Source organism: Scyliorhinus canicula, chromosome 4 (assembly GCF_902713615.1).
Source record: "Scyliorhinus canicula chromosome 4, sScyCan1.1, whole genome shotgun sequence".
NCBI lineage: Eukaryota > Metazoa > Chordata > Chondrichthyes > Carcharhiniformes > Scyliorhinidae > Scyliorhinus > Scyliorhinus canicula.
Window position 1 is genome coordinate 83,996,203 of NC_052149.1, and position 18,014 is coordinate 84,014,216.

Here is an 18,014-nt window from a genome sequence, read left to right on the forward strand (position 1 = left end):
GGTGGCATTGCTTTAAAAATGCCGTCAGTGTCCCTGTGCATAAGGAACCAAGAAGTGGTCTAATCACTTCATTGTCTGATTTGGAGTCTTTTTTTTTTCTTTCGATGCTTGTGGTAGCGATGTATGCAATCTGTCCTGAAAGCCATGTTGCCTGTTGGTAGTGCAGCAAACGTGAATTGGTAAGATGCATCACCCTGCCATGGCATGTCATTGTACTGAGCTGAGCAGTAACAGTGTCCCTCATGGGCAGAGTTGTACCATGTCGTACCAGTCATTGTGCCATAGGTGTTGCCTTTGTTGTGCTTGCTGTCGACGCTGTTGCTTTTGGTACGCTTCTGGATGTTGCTGTTGTGTTGGTTGGTTTTGTTGTCATGTTTGCTGTGCTCAAGGACCACACTCTGTGGATAATATGAGTCCTTCACACAGTTACTCGTGTCAGCGTGCTTGGTGGCATCTGCTGTTTCCTTGAGCGTGCCGTCACTGAGTTTGCAGCGCTCCCGGTCTGGTGTCATATCCGGCTTACTTGAATCAGCTTTGGCTTGTGGATGCTCCCCGTCTGGAGTCTGGTCTGTGTCACCTGAGTTAGTTTTGGCTCCTTGACGCTCCCCGTCCGGAGTCATTTCAGGTTCACTGGAGTCAGCTGAGGTTTCTTGATGCTCCACGTCAGGAGTCAAAACATTCAGGAATGCATTTGCTTGTGGAGAGTCTCGAGCGAATGAGGTTTGAAGTAAAGTGGTGTCACCGGAGTCACCAGTGGTCTCACTGTGATTGTCTAATGCCTCTGTACATTCTAGCTGAGGTCTGTCACATTGCACATCTTGTATGGGAAGTGGGATGCCGTCGTCACTTCTCTCACATACAGTGGGTACAGCCTCAGTAGCTTCTTGCTGTGCTCTTGAGCGTGGCAGCCTGTCATAGCCTTCCTGCTGTTCACTGGAGCGTGGTAGACTTGTATAGTCTTCTTGCTGTGCACTTGAGCGTGGCAGCCTGTCATAGCCTTCCTGCTGTTCACTGGAGCGTGGTAGACTGTCATAGTCTTCTTGCTGTGCACTGGAGCATGGCAGACTGTCATAGTCTTTCTGTGTGGAGTCGGGGACTCTTCGTGGTGCGTGGACCACTCTCTGTGTGGAGTCGGGGACCCTTCGTGGTGCGTGGACCACTCTCTGTGTGGAGTCGAGGACCCTTCGTGGTGCGTGGACCACTCTCTGTGTGGCAGCAGGCCGCTCTCTGTGGGCTTGTACCGCTCTCTGTCTCTCGGTGTCAGGCCGCAGCATAATCCTGCACTCACGAGTCGGGGTGTCATATATGCCTGGCTGAAGATTCCCCAATCTGAAGAACTCGTCGTCGGGGTCGTTAATGTACAATGCGTCTAGTTGCGGTTCAGATTTGGTACTGGGGTAGCCACCTCCCAAGGTGAAATCTTCATCTGAGTCATTGTCTTCCAAGACCATATCACCACATTTTGTGTCGGAGCTGGCATTGGGCTCGCGATGTCCAAAGAAGAATTCAAGGTCTGAGTCATAGTCTTCAAGGACTGTATCATCTCTTTGGGCGGTGCTAACTGCTTGTTGCAGGGTTCTGCGAGGTTACTTGCAGCTACTGGTCGAATTTCAGGCATTGTGCTGTCGTCCCAGGTGAAAGAATCAGGTTTTAGGGCTTTAAAACTTTTTTTTTATTGTTTCGGGACATTTCCCCTTTAAGTGGGTGTGTTCCGGGGCCTCTGACGTCACGAAGCGTGTGACGTAGTGCATAGGAAGCGATTGCGCATGCTCAGCTCGCTGCTCCTTTACTTTGCGCATTTCTCTCAACTGCGCATGTGCGGTACCTTTTTCAAGATGGCCGCCGATCCAAATTGTCATTCTCTGCTCCGGGACCTCGGCCTTGTGGTGAGTATTGAAGCCTTTCTTACTGTTTTCTGTTGGTTTGTTTGTGTTTTCCTTGCAGTATTGTTCGAATTTGTCCAGGACTGCCTGTAAGTCGCTCCTGTTTTGCCCTTTGGAGAACTTGAATGTTTTGAAGATTTCTTCTGCTCTGGCACCGGCGATGGTCTTTTCAGCATCGGCCACGTCTTGTAGGTCGACTGCTACCAGGAAGATCTCAAACTTTTGCCTGAATGCACACCAGTTTTCACTGAGATTGCCGTGGCACCTGAGCCGCTGTGGAACCGGAATCTCAAACATCTTGCCTGGGAGTTGTTGCTGGTTGTCACTGTTTGCTGAGTTGTAACTATATGGATTGAAATAGTCACTCACTAGTACCATGTTTTGTTATGCTCTTGACGTAGCATAAGCTGCTTCCTTGATGTGCACTCTGACAAAGGAAGGTTCAGACTTGGAGATAGCTTCAACACGTTTATTACTGTTAACCATTCTCCTACTTGGATTCGACTCTACTGTTAATCCTTCTATAGCTACTCAGACTATCTAACCAGTCTGCTACAATCCGCGTGGTGGGTGTGATGTTCAATCAACCCTGTGTCTGTACTCACTGAGTGTCTCCACTGGAAAGAGGAAGATCATGTGTGCTGTGTCCTTTTTATATGGGTTGGTGTAATGCCCTCCTGTGGTAGTGTCACCTCTATGTGTATCATGACTGCCCATTGGTCGTGTCCTATCTTACTGACCTATTGATTGAATGTCTGTGTGTCGTGTCTCTGGTGCTCCCTCTAGTGTCTAGCTAGTCTACGTGTATTTACATTAATCCCTTGTGTATCTACAGTGATGCATATCACCACAGCGCCAATGCGCACACGCACAGTGGCACCGGCACCAACGCGCGCTTGCCCCGAGGCAAGATGGCATAGGGCTACAGGGGCCGGCGCGGAAGAAAGGAGGCCCCCAGCCCGAGAGGCCGGCCCGCCGATCGGTGGGCCCCTAGGTCACAGTAGAAGACTCCCCGGGGTCTGACCCCCCCCCCCCCCCCCCCCCCCCCCCCAACAGGCCGCCCCCGGACCCTTCCACGCCGAGGTCCCGCCGGCTAAGAGCTGGTTAGAATGGCGCCGGTGGGACTCCGGTTCTTCGGTATGGCCGCTCAGCCCGTTCTGGCGGAGAATCGCCGGAGGGGCCCCATAGAGCGGTTCCCAGCCGGCGCCGCGCCAACAGCGCTGGCGACAATGGCGCCAATTCTCTACTCTGTGGAGAATCGCATCCCGGCATCGGGGCGGCTGGCGCGATTCGCAGCAGTCGCAGCGATTCTCCGGCGCGGCCCTGGGCTGAGAGAATCCCGCTGAGGAAATCTGAAATAAAAACAGAAAATTCTGGAAACACTGGCACAGAACAACAAGGCATCTGGAGCAGATAGAATCCCCACTGAACACTACAACAGGGTGGAGATGCACGACTGGTACAAATACATTGGGCGGGATTCTCCGCGAACAGGCGGGGCGAGACACAATGGCATCGGGCCACCCCGAAGGTGCGGGATCCTCTGCACCTTCAGGGGCTAGGCCGGCACCAGAGTGTTTGGAGCGTGCCAGCCGGCACGGAAGGGCTTGGCGCCATGCCAACCAGCGCCATAGGGCCTCCGCCGGCCGGCAGGAGTTGGCGCATGTGCAGGGGGTTTCCTCTCCACACCGGCCATGGCGGAGGTTGACATCGGCCAGTACAGAGGGAAGGAGTGCCCCCACGGCACAGGCCCGCCTGCGGATCGGTTGGCCCCGATCGTGGGCCAGGCTACTGTGGCACACCAGCGCGCCGCGATTCCGCCCCCGCCAAAACCCCGGTGCCGGAGAATTCGGCAGCCGGCGGGGACGGGATTCACGCCGCCTCCCGGCGATTCTCTGACCCGGCGGAGGGTCGGAGAATCCCGCCTATTATCTTATTTCCCTTATTTGGAAGGAGAAGAACATACCAGGAGACCTCAGAGATGCTGTAATCGGGACCATTTTCAAAAAAGGTGCTAAGTCCTGCTGAAATAAGGAATTTCCCTGCTGTCGACCATAGGGAAGGTTATCGTAAGAGTCCTCCTTTATCACCTTCTGTGCCTGAAGAGCTCCTTCCAGAGTCCAAATGCAGATCCCATGAGTTAACTGCCATAGGCAGGCAGTAGGGCCAACAGAAGAATTCTCAGCTCCTTAGCTTAGGGAGGAGTAAATCAGCCAGGATTCCCATTCCTAATTATCTTTCAATGATCCCTTCTGAAAATATAATATTATATAGACATTGGACGAGGACAGGAACAATGCTCAGTTGTGGGGTCTTCACGTTAGAATGACCTGGCACTATTTCCAGTCAAGGCTCACACCTGACCACTGGGCAGGGTGCCAGAAAAAAACCAGCCACCAAGATTGGTATGAAACTGGAGTAGAACAATAACCTTTCAATGGGTTTGAAATCTATGTAGCTCAGAAGGATTTGGCAGTTCTGGAGTCAAAGAGAATCCTTGCTAAAGTACAATTTCCTTTGCATTTATGAATTGTTAGAATAAATATGTCAGCCCTCACCACTAAATGTTTCCCATTCTTTAATTTGCTAGTTTAAGTAAAAAATACCAGTGGTAATGACATCACCACAAACGACTGGAGGTGACAAGAATGGAAAACGAGAATCAATAAAAATCAGGACTGAGGATATGAGACAAAACTAGAAAGCATGGTGGCACAGTGGTTAGCACCGCTGCCAGGGACCCGAGTTCAATTCCGGCCTTGAGTAACTGTCTGGAGTTTACACTTTCTCCCCTTGGGTGGGATTCTCCGACCCCCACCGGGTCGGGGAATCGCCGGGGGGTTGGCGTGAATCCCGCCCCCGCCGAATTCTCCAGCCCTCCAAACGTCGGCGAGGCGTGAGTCGCGCTGCCCGCCCCGGAGAATGGCGGGGACCGGCGCGACTCAGTGGGGCCCAGGGCTGCCCGAAGTCCCACTGGTTTTTTGCCGGTCCCGCCGGCATGGATCAGACTAGGTCCCTTTCTGGCGGGACCTGGCAGCGTGGGCAGGCTCCGGATTCCTGGGGGGGCGCGGGGCGATCTGGCCCCGGGGGGTGCCCCCACGGTGGCCTGGCCCACGATAGTGGCCCACCGATTGGCGGGCGGGCCTGTGCCGTGGGGGCACTCCTTTACTACACGTCGGCCATGTCAGCCTCTGCGATGACCGACGCGCAGGTGACCCCCGCCCTGCGCATGCGTGGGGGTGACGTCAGCAGCCGCTGACGCACCCCCTTTTGCTCGGACTCTCTCCAGCCGGCGGAGTCCCTTCGGGCCCAGCTGGCGTGGCGCCAAAGGCCTTCCACGCCGGCCAGCGGGGCGCAAACCACTCCGCCGCTGGCCTAGCCCCTGAAGGTGCGCAGGATTCCGACCTTTGGGGCGGGCCGACGCCTGAGTGGCTCACGCTACTCCGTCCCGCCAGGACCCACCGTCCCGCCGGGTACGGGAGAATCCCGCCCCTTGACTATGTGGGTTTCCTCCGGGTGCTTCAGTTTCCTCCCACAGTCCAACAATGTGCAGGCTAGGTGGATTGGCCATGCTAAATTGAACCTTGGGTCCAAATGATGTGCAGGTTAGGTGGGGTTACGGGGATAGGGCGAGGTAGTGGGCCTAGGTAGCGTGCTCTTTCGGAGGACTGATGCAGACATGATGGGCCAAATGGCCTCCTTCTGCACTGTAGGAATTCTATAACTCTAAGTACATTTGCATTCCTGGGGCTCAAGACTGCATTGTTAAGACAAAAGGGATTCAAACAACATCTTTCTTGGGTTGATGATGCAACAGCATTTGTCTAAATTTGCTTCAGGACTGAAATTTTCACCAGAAGTTCATCTTCGGTTTGCTTGGAAAAGTTAACAAGCAAATTTGAATTTGCTTGCTATGAGTAAGACTTCCCTTTTCCAATTTCCTGTAACAACAAACCCCTTGCTTCGGAATTCCCCCAGTGTACTTGTTTGATTTCAATTGCACACACTGAGAATAACTTTAAGCCCAAGAATAGTTGATTTAGGTCAGATGGGAAATAAAACTTAGTTAAATTTCAAAGCCAACCCCATCATACTTCCAACCCACCCTCTTGCAGTTTTAACAGGGGGGTGTGGGGCAAGCCACTCTCATCTGTATGGTCCATCTTTTGAAATTATTATAAGGAGACTACATTCTTGCATTTTATTTTAACTAATGTGAGTTGGGTTTTGCAGGGTTCAAAAATGATGTCAGGTAAAAAGAGCCTAATCCATAAATGAAGTGCGTTTACACGATTATTGCAGCTAGCATTTCCCCCAGGCCTGACAGACTTCCTTCTGTAGCCCCTCCCTATGATCTGCGATCTGCAATGTCCTTTCACAATCTCTTTAACCCACCCCACTCTCCAAATTCCCTACAATCTCTGAGCACCACCCACCACCTGCCCACAACTTAGCTTTCCTCTGTTCCTTGGCGGCTTGCCTGCACAACAGCAGGCAGCCATTTTGCTATTCAGGCTGGCTGTCAGGTGGCAAAGCTTTTTTAAAAAAAAATTTTTTGTTCTCCTCATTTTCCACATTGTCATCAAATACACAACACAAGGCAACCAAGAATAACAAATCCAGAATCAATCCCCCAGACAATATACACACCCAAACATCACCCAAACATTCCAAATAAAACAAAACAAAAAGGCCAAAAGAAAATGAATGGTCATCCTATAAACAATGTACTCAATCCCACCAATAGCCCCCTTCCCCACCCCCCCCACGCCATCAATGTTTGATGGCATCCAATTCTTGAAAGTGCATGATAAACAATGTCCATGAATTGAAGAATCCTTCCACCTTCCCCCTCACCCCAAACCTCACCTTCTCGAGCGTCAAGTATTCCACCAGCCCCCCCCCCCCCCCCCCCCCCCCCCCCGCCCCCGCCAAGTCGAGGCACAGGGTGGAGAAGCTGACCTCCACCCCAGCAGGACCCGCCTCCAGGCGAAGGCTAAAACATCTGCCTCCGCACTCGCCTGCAGCCCGGGCCGGTCTGACACCCTGGAAATGGCTCCAAACGCGCATGTACCATCCCCGCGAAGACCTTAAAAACCTCCCTCCAATACCCTCCAGCTTCGGGCAGGACCAAAACATGTGGAGCTTGGTTTGTGGGTTTCCTCCCACAGAGCTCACATACATCCTCCATCCCCTCAGAGTCGGCTCATCCTTGCCCTATACACGAACTTCAGCTGTATCAGTCCCAACCTCGTGCATGAGATTGAGGCGTTTACCCTCCGGAGCACCTCACACTACAGACCGACTTCCATTACCTCCCCCAACTCTTCCTCCCACTTGGCTTTAATCTTCTGCCAACATCCTCCCATAGATTGCCGACACCACCCTCTACTCCATTCCTCCTGCCATCAATGCCTCTTCCAACAATGAGGGGGCCGGCACTATCGGGAAGCTCTAACCTCCTTCCTGGCAAAGTTCCAGAGCTGCAGGTACATAGACATAGAAGATAGGAGCAGGAGGAGACTTTTTGGCCCTTCGAGCCTGCTCTGCTAATTATCACAATCATGGCTGATCATCCAACTCAATAGCCTAATCCTGCTTTCTCCCCATAACCTTTGATCCCATTCTCCCCAAGTGCTATATCTAGCCGCCTCTTGAATGTATTCAATGTTTTAGCATCAATTACTTCCTGTGGTAATGAATTCCACAGGCTCACCACTCTTTGGGTGGAGAAATGTCTCCTCACCTCTGTCCGAAATGGTTTACCCTGAATCCTCAGACTGTGACTCCTGGTTCTGGACACACCCACCATCGGGAACATCTTCCCTGCATTTATCCTGTCTAGTCCTGTTAGAATTTTATAAGTCTCTATGAGATCCCCCCTCATTCTCAGTGAGAACAATCCCAACCTAGTCAATCTCTCCTCATATGAGTGTCATGGGAGTGTCCCTTTAAGAAACGTTTAGTCTTATCACATGGCTTCAGTGATGTCATTGTGTGGGTGGAGCTGGGCTGTGGCTCTGAGTTTTATTTTCGATTTCAGTTTGAACTGGTTTGTCCAGCACAGTTTGACAAAAGAAGATGTTTTTCCTCTATCTGCATTTTAAAAACTGTTTGATAACTTGAAAAGAAATAATTTATTTTCTGGAAGAAATTCAAACCTGCTGTTTTGGAAAGGACACAAGAGCATCCAAAACAGGTCTTGAGTGCTGGTTGCCGGGCCACACTTTAGAAAAGGTTTTTCTGGTTTATGGGATCTTGTTATTAAATTGGAACAGCTTAAGGGGGGAATTTATTAAGGGTTATACATAGAGTACTGTAGCTGTGTGGGGTATTTATGTTTGTAATTGATAAAAATGCTGGCTGTGTGTTTATAAAAATGTTAACTACATTTGTAGAATAAACTTTGTGTTTGATTAAAAGTGCTTACGGCCTCTATTGAACAGCACCTGAAAGGCAGACCCCTGTGCTCATCATAACCAAAATAAATAAACAGTTGTTGGTCAGATGAACTCCATGAAACTTCTGAGTTTTCTAAACCCTGGCCCATAACAACAGTTCCACCATCCCTGGAATCAGTCTGGTAAACCTTCGCTGCGCTCCCTCGAGAGCAAGAACATCCTTCCTCAGAAAAGGAGACCAAAACTGCCCACAATATTCTAGATGTGGCCTCACCAAGGCCCTGTATAATTGCAACTAACACATCTCTGCTCCTGTACTCGAAACCTCTTGCAATGAAGGCCAACATACCATTAGTCTTCTTCACCGCCTGCTGCACCTGCATGCTTACCTTCAGGAACTGGTGCACAAGGACATCCAGGTCTCGCTGCACACTCACCTCTTCCAATTACAACTGTTCAGGTAGTAATCTGCCTTTCCCCGTCCCCAGTCCATATTTCCCCCCCTACTCCTCAAGCCTCGCAAAACGACCTCCCAGGAACAGGTTTTTTTTTTAAATTTAGAGGACCCAATTCATTTTTTTCCAATTAAGGGGCAATTTAGCATGGCCAATCCACCTACCCTGCACATCTTTGGGTTGTGGGGGCGAAACCCGTAGCAGCCACGCCAAGTGAAACTCTCGGCCCACGATAAAAACCGCTGGAGAATGGCCGGGTCTGTGACGACCTACAGCAGTCATGCCGTAAAACATGGTGCCAGCCGTGTGCAACCCAACCTGCTATCCACTGGCCACCCGCTGGCCACCCCCCACCAGTCCCCCCAGGCCCCCCAGGCCCCCCCCTCTCCCGGCCAGCAGCACAGCTCCTGTCTGACTGTGGCGCTGCTGGACACAGTCCGCAGCCATAACACCGGGTTCCCGACTGCTGAGACCACACGTCAACTACGCAGTCAGGAACTCGGCCCATTGGGGGTGGAGCATTAGGGAAGGGCCTTCAGGTGACGCGCTAATGCCGTTCCAGCGGCGAGTGGCGCGCAATGCAATGACACATTTCGGAGGGGGCAGATGATACAAAACCTGTGTCACTACGCCAAACCGCATCCCACTGTTATCCAGCGCCGTCTTCACTTGGCCGAAGGCCGCCCGCTTCATCGCCAGCTCCACCGTGAAGCCCTGGTAAATACAAACACCAGCTCCAGCCCTGCATCTGCCACTTCTGCCCACCCAACTCAGGATCTTCTCCTTCACGTGGTACCTGTTGAAGCAAACAATCACTGCTCTTGGCTGCTCATTTGTCTTTGGTTTAGGCCTCAACAACCAATGAGCCCGATTCAATTCGTACCAGGAGGGATCCTCTCCCTCCCCCACCAACTCCGCCAACATCTTGGCAAAGTACTCAGTCGGCCTCGGGCCCTCCACCCCCTCGGGCAGGCCCACAATGCCCAAATTATTCCAGATCCTCCAATTTAGCTCGCAGCCCTTTTGTTGGCCGTGACCACTCTCTGCAGCTCCTCCCCCATTGAGGTTTGGTGGTCGCTGAGCCTCGACATGGCTTCCTCCATTCCTTTTATTTTCTCATCCTGTTCCCGCACCTCAGCCTATGTCTTTGACACAGCCTCCTTCACCGGGGCAATTGCCTCCTCCACCAACACCTTCAACGCCACCATCATCTCCTTCCTCATCACCTCCCTGTGCTTTGCGAACTGCTTCTCCAGTTCCAAAGCCATCACCTTGGTCATCTTGCCAGCTCCCAGGCTGGCTCTTTCACTCGACGGTGAACCCTCACTCCCTCCCTCTTCACGGTGGTTTTCTTCAGGTTTTTCGACATCTCCCTCCTTCCTTTTGCCTTCCTGCAGTTGATTGTCAAAAAGATTGCCCCTGGGACCGGGCATTAAATTCCACAAAAAACAAGCCTCGGCCAGGAGCTACCGACGTGCGACTTCCTCCTACATGCCGCTACCGGATATTGTCAGGTGGGAAAGCTAATGAGAAAATATGAATAACATCCTGTAAGTAAATCCTGCAGGATGTCTGGGAATTCCTTCCCGCAGTATTTCCAGTCCGGAACTTCTTCACATGAACCCTGCTCTCTTTGCCGCCCCAAGTAAATATCGGGGCCACTTTTCCTGTGTACATAAACATTAACAGGATACCTGTGGTCTTGTTTGTTTTATCTTAAGTCACTGTATCTATTATCCAGACAAGGAAAAGCTTTTAGCTGGAATGTCTCAGTATTCTGTTAGATGGTGAGTTCCCTAAATAGAATTGATTGGACGTGCAGAGGCAGCAATTCTCTTCACATTGTGTGTATCAGTGTGATGAATGATTTCCTAGTCATACAGCCTCCGCAGTGATTGGGACTGCTCGGATTTGAATTTCCTTATTGCCGTTTGTGAAATGTATTTCCTTTTGAATCGTTTTTTTCTCTGTAGCATTCTTCTGTTTTCTCCCTGCTCCCTACCTTGAAGCCATTACCTCTCTCCCTGGTGCTCCACAGTTCCAGCTGAACTGCGTGACCTCTGATACCTCCTCCCTGGATGACCCTTGGCCGTATCAGTTACCTTTCTGACTGTGCAGGACATTATACCCAACCTTGGTCCTGTCCTCAACCTACAGCAGGGTGCTGTGTCATGATCAGGAGAAGGGTCTCTGGCCTTTATTTACACTTCCCTAACCCGAGACATGATGGCCAATTGTGGCATTGTTATCGCAAGCCTGGTTTTGATCACCTGCTTCCACACAGAGAGAGTAGCTACGCATAAATTCAACAAGTGGCATTGTCCTTCATGTGCAGAGTTTTACCATTTTGTACAAGTCGTTGTTTCATTGTTGTTGTCTTTGTTATGCTTCTTGTTGTTTTTGTTGTTCTTCTTGTAGTTTTTGTTGTTGTGCTTGTGGTTTTTGTTGTTGCTGTTGTTGTTCTTATTTCTGCAGTGCTTCTTGCGATTTTTGTTCTTATTGCGCTTCATGTTGCTTTTGTTGTTGCTGTTGTTGTTCTTGTTTCTGCTGTGCTTCTTGTGGTTTTTGTTTTTCTTGTTGTGCTCAATGAGTGTCCCGTGTGGATAATTTGAGTCATTGTCACAGTTATTGGTGCGACTGTCCTTTGTGGAATCTGTTACATTGAACGTTGTGTCTAGAGAATGGTGAGAATGATCTGATGTTGCATTGATGCTGGTGACATCAGTCATTTGTGGTGGATTTGATTCCTCTTCTTTGCTTCCTTTGTACTCCTTTTTTGGAGTCATTTGTGGTGGATTTAATTCCTTTTCTTTGCTTTCTTGGTGCTCCTCTTCTGGAGTCAAGTTCTTCACAATTTCATTTTCTTGTTGGTCTTGGTGCTCGTCTTCTGCAGTCAAAATCTTCACAATTTCTATTGGCGTGGTCTCCCTGGACTCTTGGTGCTCCTCTTCTGGAGTCAAAATCTTCACAATTTCTATTGACGTGGTCTCTCTGGACTCTTGGTGCTCCTCTTCTGGAGTCAAAATCTTCATGATTTCTATTGACATGGTCTCTCTGGACTCTTGGTGCTCCTCTTCTGGAGTCAAAATCTTCATGATTTCAATTGGCGTGGTCTCTCTGGACTCTTGGTGCTCCTCTTCTGGAGTCAAAATCTTCAAGATTTCAATCGGCGTGGTCTCTCTGGACTCATGAGTGGCCCTACTCTGTGCTTCTGTACAGACGAGCTGAGGTCTGTCAGTCTCGCTGTGATCCTGCACCTCCTGTATGTCGAGTGTGATCACATTGTCACTGTTTTCGCATGCAGTGGGTAGATTTACATTGTCTTCGTCTTGATTATGTGAGCTTGGTAGACTTTCATAGTATGCTTGCGGTTGCTCAGATACGGTGGGTTGACCTTCATGGTCTTGTTCATGCATGGTGTTCGCTAGGGAGTGTTTGCTTGTTTCCATTTTGGAGTCTTTCAACGAGCTGTCTGTGGAGGCTCGCGTCACTCTCTTTGTGGAGTCTTTCATCGCTTTCTCTGTGGAGCCTGTCATCGCTCTCTCTGTGGCGTCTTTCTGTGCTCTCTGTGTGGCTTCGTCTTCATCTTGGGTATTGCTATCATCCAATGTATCGACGATCTGCCATGGCACCATGGTGTTGGATTCAGCTACCATGAGTAGAGTCGTGTTGAGCATTGCGACCGTGTTGCTGATGCTGTGACCAGCATATCCGAATAACTCAGCCATGCCTGAGTAGTATTGTTCGAAAAACAAATCATCTTTTTTTGTTTCGGATTTGATATCGTTTTCTTCACCTTTTTTTGTTTTGGAATTGTTTTTGTTCTCTTCACTTTGGGTGGTGCAGACTGCTTGTTCCAGGGTGTTGTGAGAGTTATTTTCAACTGCTGGTGTAAGTTCAGGCATTTTTCTGTCTTTTGAGGTAAGAAAATTGGGTTTTACACCTTTAAGTTTCTTGTTTATAATTTTCGGGCATTTCCCTTTTAAGTGGGCGTGGTCCGGGTCCTCAGATGTCATGACGCTCGTGACATCATGCGTAGGAATCAATTGCGCATGCGCACATCGGTCTTCCTTCACTGTGCAGTTTTGTGTACACTGCGCATGCGCAGAACCATCTTCAAATAGTGCAATCGTTCCTTTCAACTGGGCATGCACGGCTTGCGCATGCGCAGAACGCAAAAAGGCTGATTGTAACTGCGCATCCACGGCTTCTGTTTCCTGCGCATGCGCAGACGCAGATTTTCATCCTTTGTTCCCCAGAGACTGTGAAATGTGTTCAAATGTCATTTTACAGTGGATTTCAGCTTTTTTTCTTTCTAAAAAGTTTAAGTTACTTTTTCCTTTCAATCCGGACTGGATTTCAGCGTTTTGGCTTTGTGAGAAGTTCAAGTTACTTTTTCCTTTTGATCTAGATTTTTCACTCGTGATTTCTAGACTGAACCCTCTCTGTTCTGATAGTGATTGTTTGAGTTTTGCATCACTCAGTCCCTGTGCAGTTTGGTCTTTGAGCATACTGTACTGTTCAAATTTCATACAGTGCTCTTCAAATTCTTTTTGTATTATTTCTAATTTGGTGCTGTCTTCATCTTTCGAGTATTTAAAGCAATTATATGTTTCTCTAGCTTCATGTCCTGCGATGAGCAGTGCTATTTTCATTTTGTCTGAGGCTGCTTCTAAATCATTAGCTATGATATATATATCGAACATTTGTTTAAATCTTTTCCAGGCATTGCTTAAATTACCGATTATGTTCAGCTGAGGTGGGGTTCCAAACAATATCATCGAATTAGCGAAGTTTTCCCACGTCGAATGTCCGGTAGGAGTTTTCCTTGCCATTTTGGTCTTTCTGTGTCTGCAGCTTGTGTAATCTTGTAGTAAGCGTTCTGAAGTCACACCTGGTACCATGTGTTGTTCCTTGTGTCTTAATAAAGCTTGTAGTCTTAAAGTTGAAGTAGATGCTTTATTGTAAGTTCGTTCTCTCTTCAGTGCTTAACTTAAAGTTACATCCATGCTGCTTGTCTATGTCTTGCTACCAGTTCCCGTTCTGTGAAGTGTCCCCTGACTTCCTGTTCTTCTGCATTTATATCTCTCCCGTGCTCCCTCTAGTGCTTGCTCAGTTGTATTGCATCTACACAGATATACAATCACCACAGACTGGAAAAAGCAGAAGGAAGGGATTCAACCAGGCGGCTTTGAAACCTCGGACTAAAGATGGGCACAAGGGGGCAATGCTCCAAGATGATAGCTCACCTTTGTGCCTCCCTCCTGGCCTCTCTAACACAATCTCCCCACCCCACCTTGCTGGGGTCATGAAAACATGTCCATCTAAAACTCCTGCATGGAGCTTAATTCCAAGAGACGTCTTCTCTGGATGCCTTGTAGTCCCAGCAGAGAGCACTACTGTTTTCTGGCATGGTTCAGAGCTGACAGCCAAGCTGGTGGGTCAGCAGCTCTCTAGGGCGGGGTTTCCAGTCCCTGAGGGACGGAGGTCCCACTATCAAGTAATTAAGGCCACCCCCAGTGTATAATCTCTGTGAGGCAGCCAGTTGTCTAGTTGACACAGGGTCAATGGCCTTTACATCCTGGGGTTGTGGGTAATCCGTCCCCTCATAAAATCCATTCCAGGGAGAACTTGTTGCTCTTCTTCAAATAATGCTGTGGCATCTTTTAAGTCCATCTGAGCATGATGATCAAACCTTGGTTTAATAGCTCATACAAAAACGACAGCGCCTCTAGCAATGCAGCTCCTGCTCCCTCAGTAATGCATTGACATATCAGCTGAGGTCATGTGCTCCAGCCTGAATTCTTTTGAACCTGGCATATTTTTGGCTGAGAGGAAGTGATGCTATCAGTGAGCCAGGATGACACACAAGGTTGACATTTTTCATTGAAGTATTATTCAGAGCACTGAGTAACACACTAGCTAGAAAATTATGTTTGCATTATTTTCTCGACAACTTTGTAAAGATAGGGTAATTGGGAATTTAATACAATTTTTGATTAATGGCTTAGTTAACTAAACAGTTCATAAGAAATTTGACCTGGATATGTGAATCATGTGCTAAAAATACTGCACATTGGAATCTCAGTGCAAGCTTAACACATTGCACAAATGAGATTTCAGTCAGCCAATTCACAAGAGTCAGCATTTTACCAGCTCTCCCTGAATTTGCAGAACTATAACGTTTTAGCGGAAACATATACAATGCCATAATTTATGAAAATGCCTCTCACCTAAGATAATGCATCACCACTCTATTGATACGCCATCAGTTCTTCAGAGAAATAAGAATTCTTCTGTTTTTCAAAATGATCTCTTCTGAAGGTTTTTTTTTTGAATCTTGGGTTCTGGCTGATTACCACTGCAAAATCAATCGCATGGGTTGATCATTTTTTAATAAAGTATTTCTCTTCAAGCATATTGAACCTTCATTAGCAAAGGATTGGACATGCTCATATGTTTGGTCACTGTAACTTCATTGCAGTGTTAATATATGCCTACTTGTGACAACAAAGATTATTATTAAATTATTAAACCATTGATGACTCACTACAATTTAGGTATTAGTGCTTTTACACAATAAATCATCAGAGAAATCGTATGGAGGTGGGATTTGCACCTTGGCCTGTACTGGGAGGCACATCAAAAGGACGCTTTCTGTTGAAATATGTGCCTTGTTTTGTGGTATATGGATCCAGGGAAAGTTTTCACCTGCGGGCTAACAGTTTGTCAGATTCTGTAACAATTTATTGAATGATTGGGTACTGAGTGTACCAAATATGCCTCTCTTTACAACCAGAGCCTAAATTCCTTGGGCTGGACTCTCCACTTTGCGACTCCGGAAGGATGAATCGGGCAGAGAATTGCGCAAATTTGGAAAAAATTAATTTGCACCTGGCACCGTTTCCAGTAAGGTAAGAGGTAACAAAACTCTTCAAAACTCTGGGGGTAGTGGCTGCCTGGACTGGGGGTGCAGCAGGGAGTGACTTGGTGCCAACTTCGTAGACTTGGGGTGTCTCCCTTGTGATCGGGGTGGCCTGGCGCAGACCGCCATTGGTGCAGTATATGTTTTAAATGCACCCCTTTTGAGCTATTTACAGGCCCCTTGCATCTCACTCTACTGACTGCTCACTGTGTCCTGTAAATGTTCAGATAGCCTCTGATCGTCTGGGAGCACATCCGTGTCACTGGATGGGCCGTATGTTATCCTGCCAGCAGGGTGGCACCTAGTTGTGCAGTGGGAAAGGTCACCGTATGCTGCCAATTGCCTCCATACTTAGAGGCTTGTTTGTGGGCAGGTCCTACAGAGGGGGGTGAAGGAAAGAAGTATCAGTCTGCTGGGTGCTCAGTTGCAGGGCGATGTGGGTCCTGGGTGTGACACATGAGTTGTGACAACCTGACCGGGGACAGGATGGATAGGATCAGGGGCGCAGTGAACAGGCAGGGCTTGGAAACAGCTTGTGGTCCTGCGGCTGGGCTAGCTGATAGTGTGACTGGTGAGGCTTCTGCCCTGAGAGGGGTAGTGTGCCAGGGAGGGTGCCTATGGATACAGTATCAGTGTCACCCTTTGTTTGGGGTGAGCTCCTGTATTCCCCTGCTTTCCCTGTATTGGGGGTGTGCTTCTGATGAATGCACTGAGGAGTCCCAGCATAACCCCCGCAAAATCCAGGCCAAGTGTTGACGCCGGCGTAAACCCCGGAGTGGTGCACACCAGCGTCAACAGGCCCTCTGGTCCAGCTATTCACCGGCTTTTAGGGGGCTAGCACCGCCACACCCCCACCCACCACACCCAGAATCCAGCAACAACTGACCACACCCCCCACTCCCAGCATTCAGCACCACCTGACCACACCCCCACCCACCACCCCCAGCATTCAGCACCAACTGACCACACCCCCATCCACCACCCCCAGCATTCAGCACCAACTGACCACACCCCCACCCACCACTCCCAGAATCCAGCAACAACTCAGCACACCCACCCCCACCACCACCAGCAACAACTGACCAAACCCCCCACCCACCACCCAGCATCAACTGACCACACCCCCCACCCACCACTCCCAGCATCAACTGACCACACCCCCCACCCACCACCCCCAGCATTCAGCACCAACTGACCACACCCCCCACCCACCACCCCCAGCATTCAGCATCAACTGACCACACCCCCCACCCACCACCCCCAGCATTCAGCATCAACTGACCACACACCCCACCCACCACCCCCAGCATTCAGCATCAACTGACCACACCCCCCACCCACCACCCCCAGCATTCAGCATCAACTGACCACACCCCCCACCCACCACCCCCAGCATTCAGCACCAACTGACCACACGCCCCACCCACCACCCTAGCAACAACTGACCACACGCCCCACCCACCACCCCAGCATCAACTGACCACACCCCCCACCCACCACTCCAGCATCAACTGACCACACCCCCACCCACCACCCCAGCAACAACTGACCACACCCCCACCCACACCCCAGCATCAACTGACCACACCCCCCACCCACACCCCAGCATCAACTGACCACACCCCCACCCACCACCCCCAGCATTCAGCACCAACTGACCACACCCCCACCACCACCCCAGCATTCAGCACCAACTGACCACACCCCCCACCCACCACCCCCACCAACTGACCACACCCCCACCCACCACCCCAGCATCAACTGACCACCCCCCCACCCACCACTCCAGCAACAACTGACCACACCCCCCACCCCCACCCCAGCATTCAGCATCACTGACCACACCCCCCACCCCACCACCCCCAGCATTCAGCATCAACTGACCACACGCCCCACCCACCACCCTAGCAACAACTGACCACACGCCCCACCCACCACCCCAGCATCAACTGACCACACCCCCCACCCACCACTCCCCAGCATCAACTGACCACACCCCCACCCACCACCCCAGCAACAACTGACCACACCCCCCCCCAACACCCCAGCATCAACTGACCACACCCCCACCCAACACCCCAGCATCAACTGACCACACCCCACCCACCCCCCCAGCATTCAGCACCAACTGACCACACCCCCCACCACCCCAGCATTCAGCACCAACTGACCACACCCCCACCCACCACCCCAGCACCAACTGACCACACCCCCACCCCCACCCCAGCATCAACTGACCACACCCCCACCCACCACTCCAGCAACAACTGACCACACCCCCCCCCCACCACCCCTAGCATCAACTGACCACACCCCCACCCACCACCCCAGCACCAACTGACCACACCAC

General features: G+C 50.2%; 1 long non-coding RNA gene across 1 annotated transcript in view; it reads left to right on the forward strand.

Annotated features, from left to right (window-relative positions):
- The first annotated feature begins 13,460 nt into the window (after positions 1-13,460).
- The window catches only part of LOC119964144, a 14,143-nt gene continuing 9,589 nt past the window's right edge, over positions 13,461-18,014 (forward strand). Inside the window, exons 1-2 of the long non-coding RNA XR_005460260.1 lie at positions 13,461-13,554; positions 15,539-15,653. This is a non-coding gene — a long non-coding RNA (uncharacterized LOC119964144). The remainder of the gene's footprint in view (positions 13,555-15,538; positions 15,654-18,014) is intronic.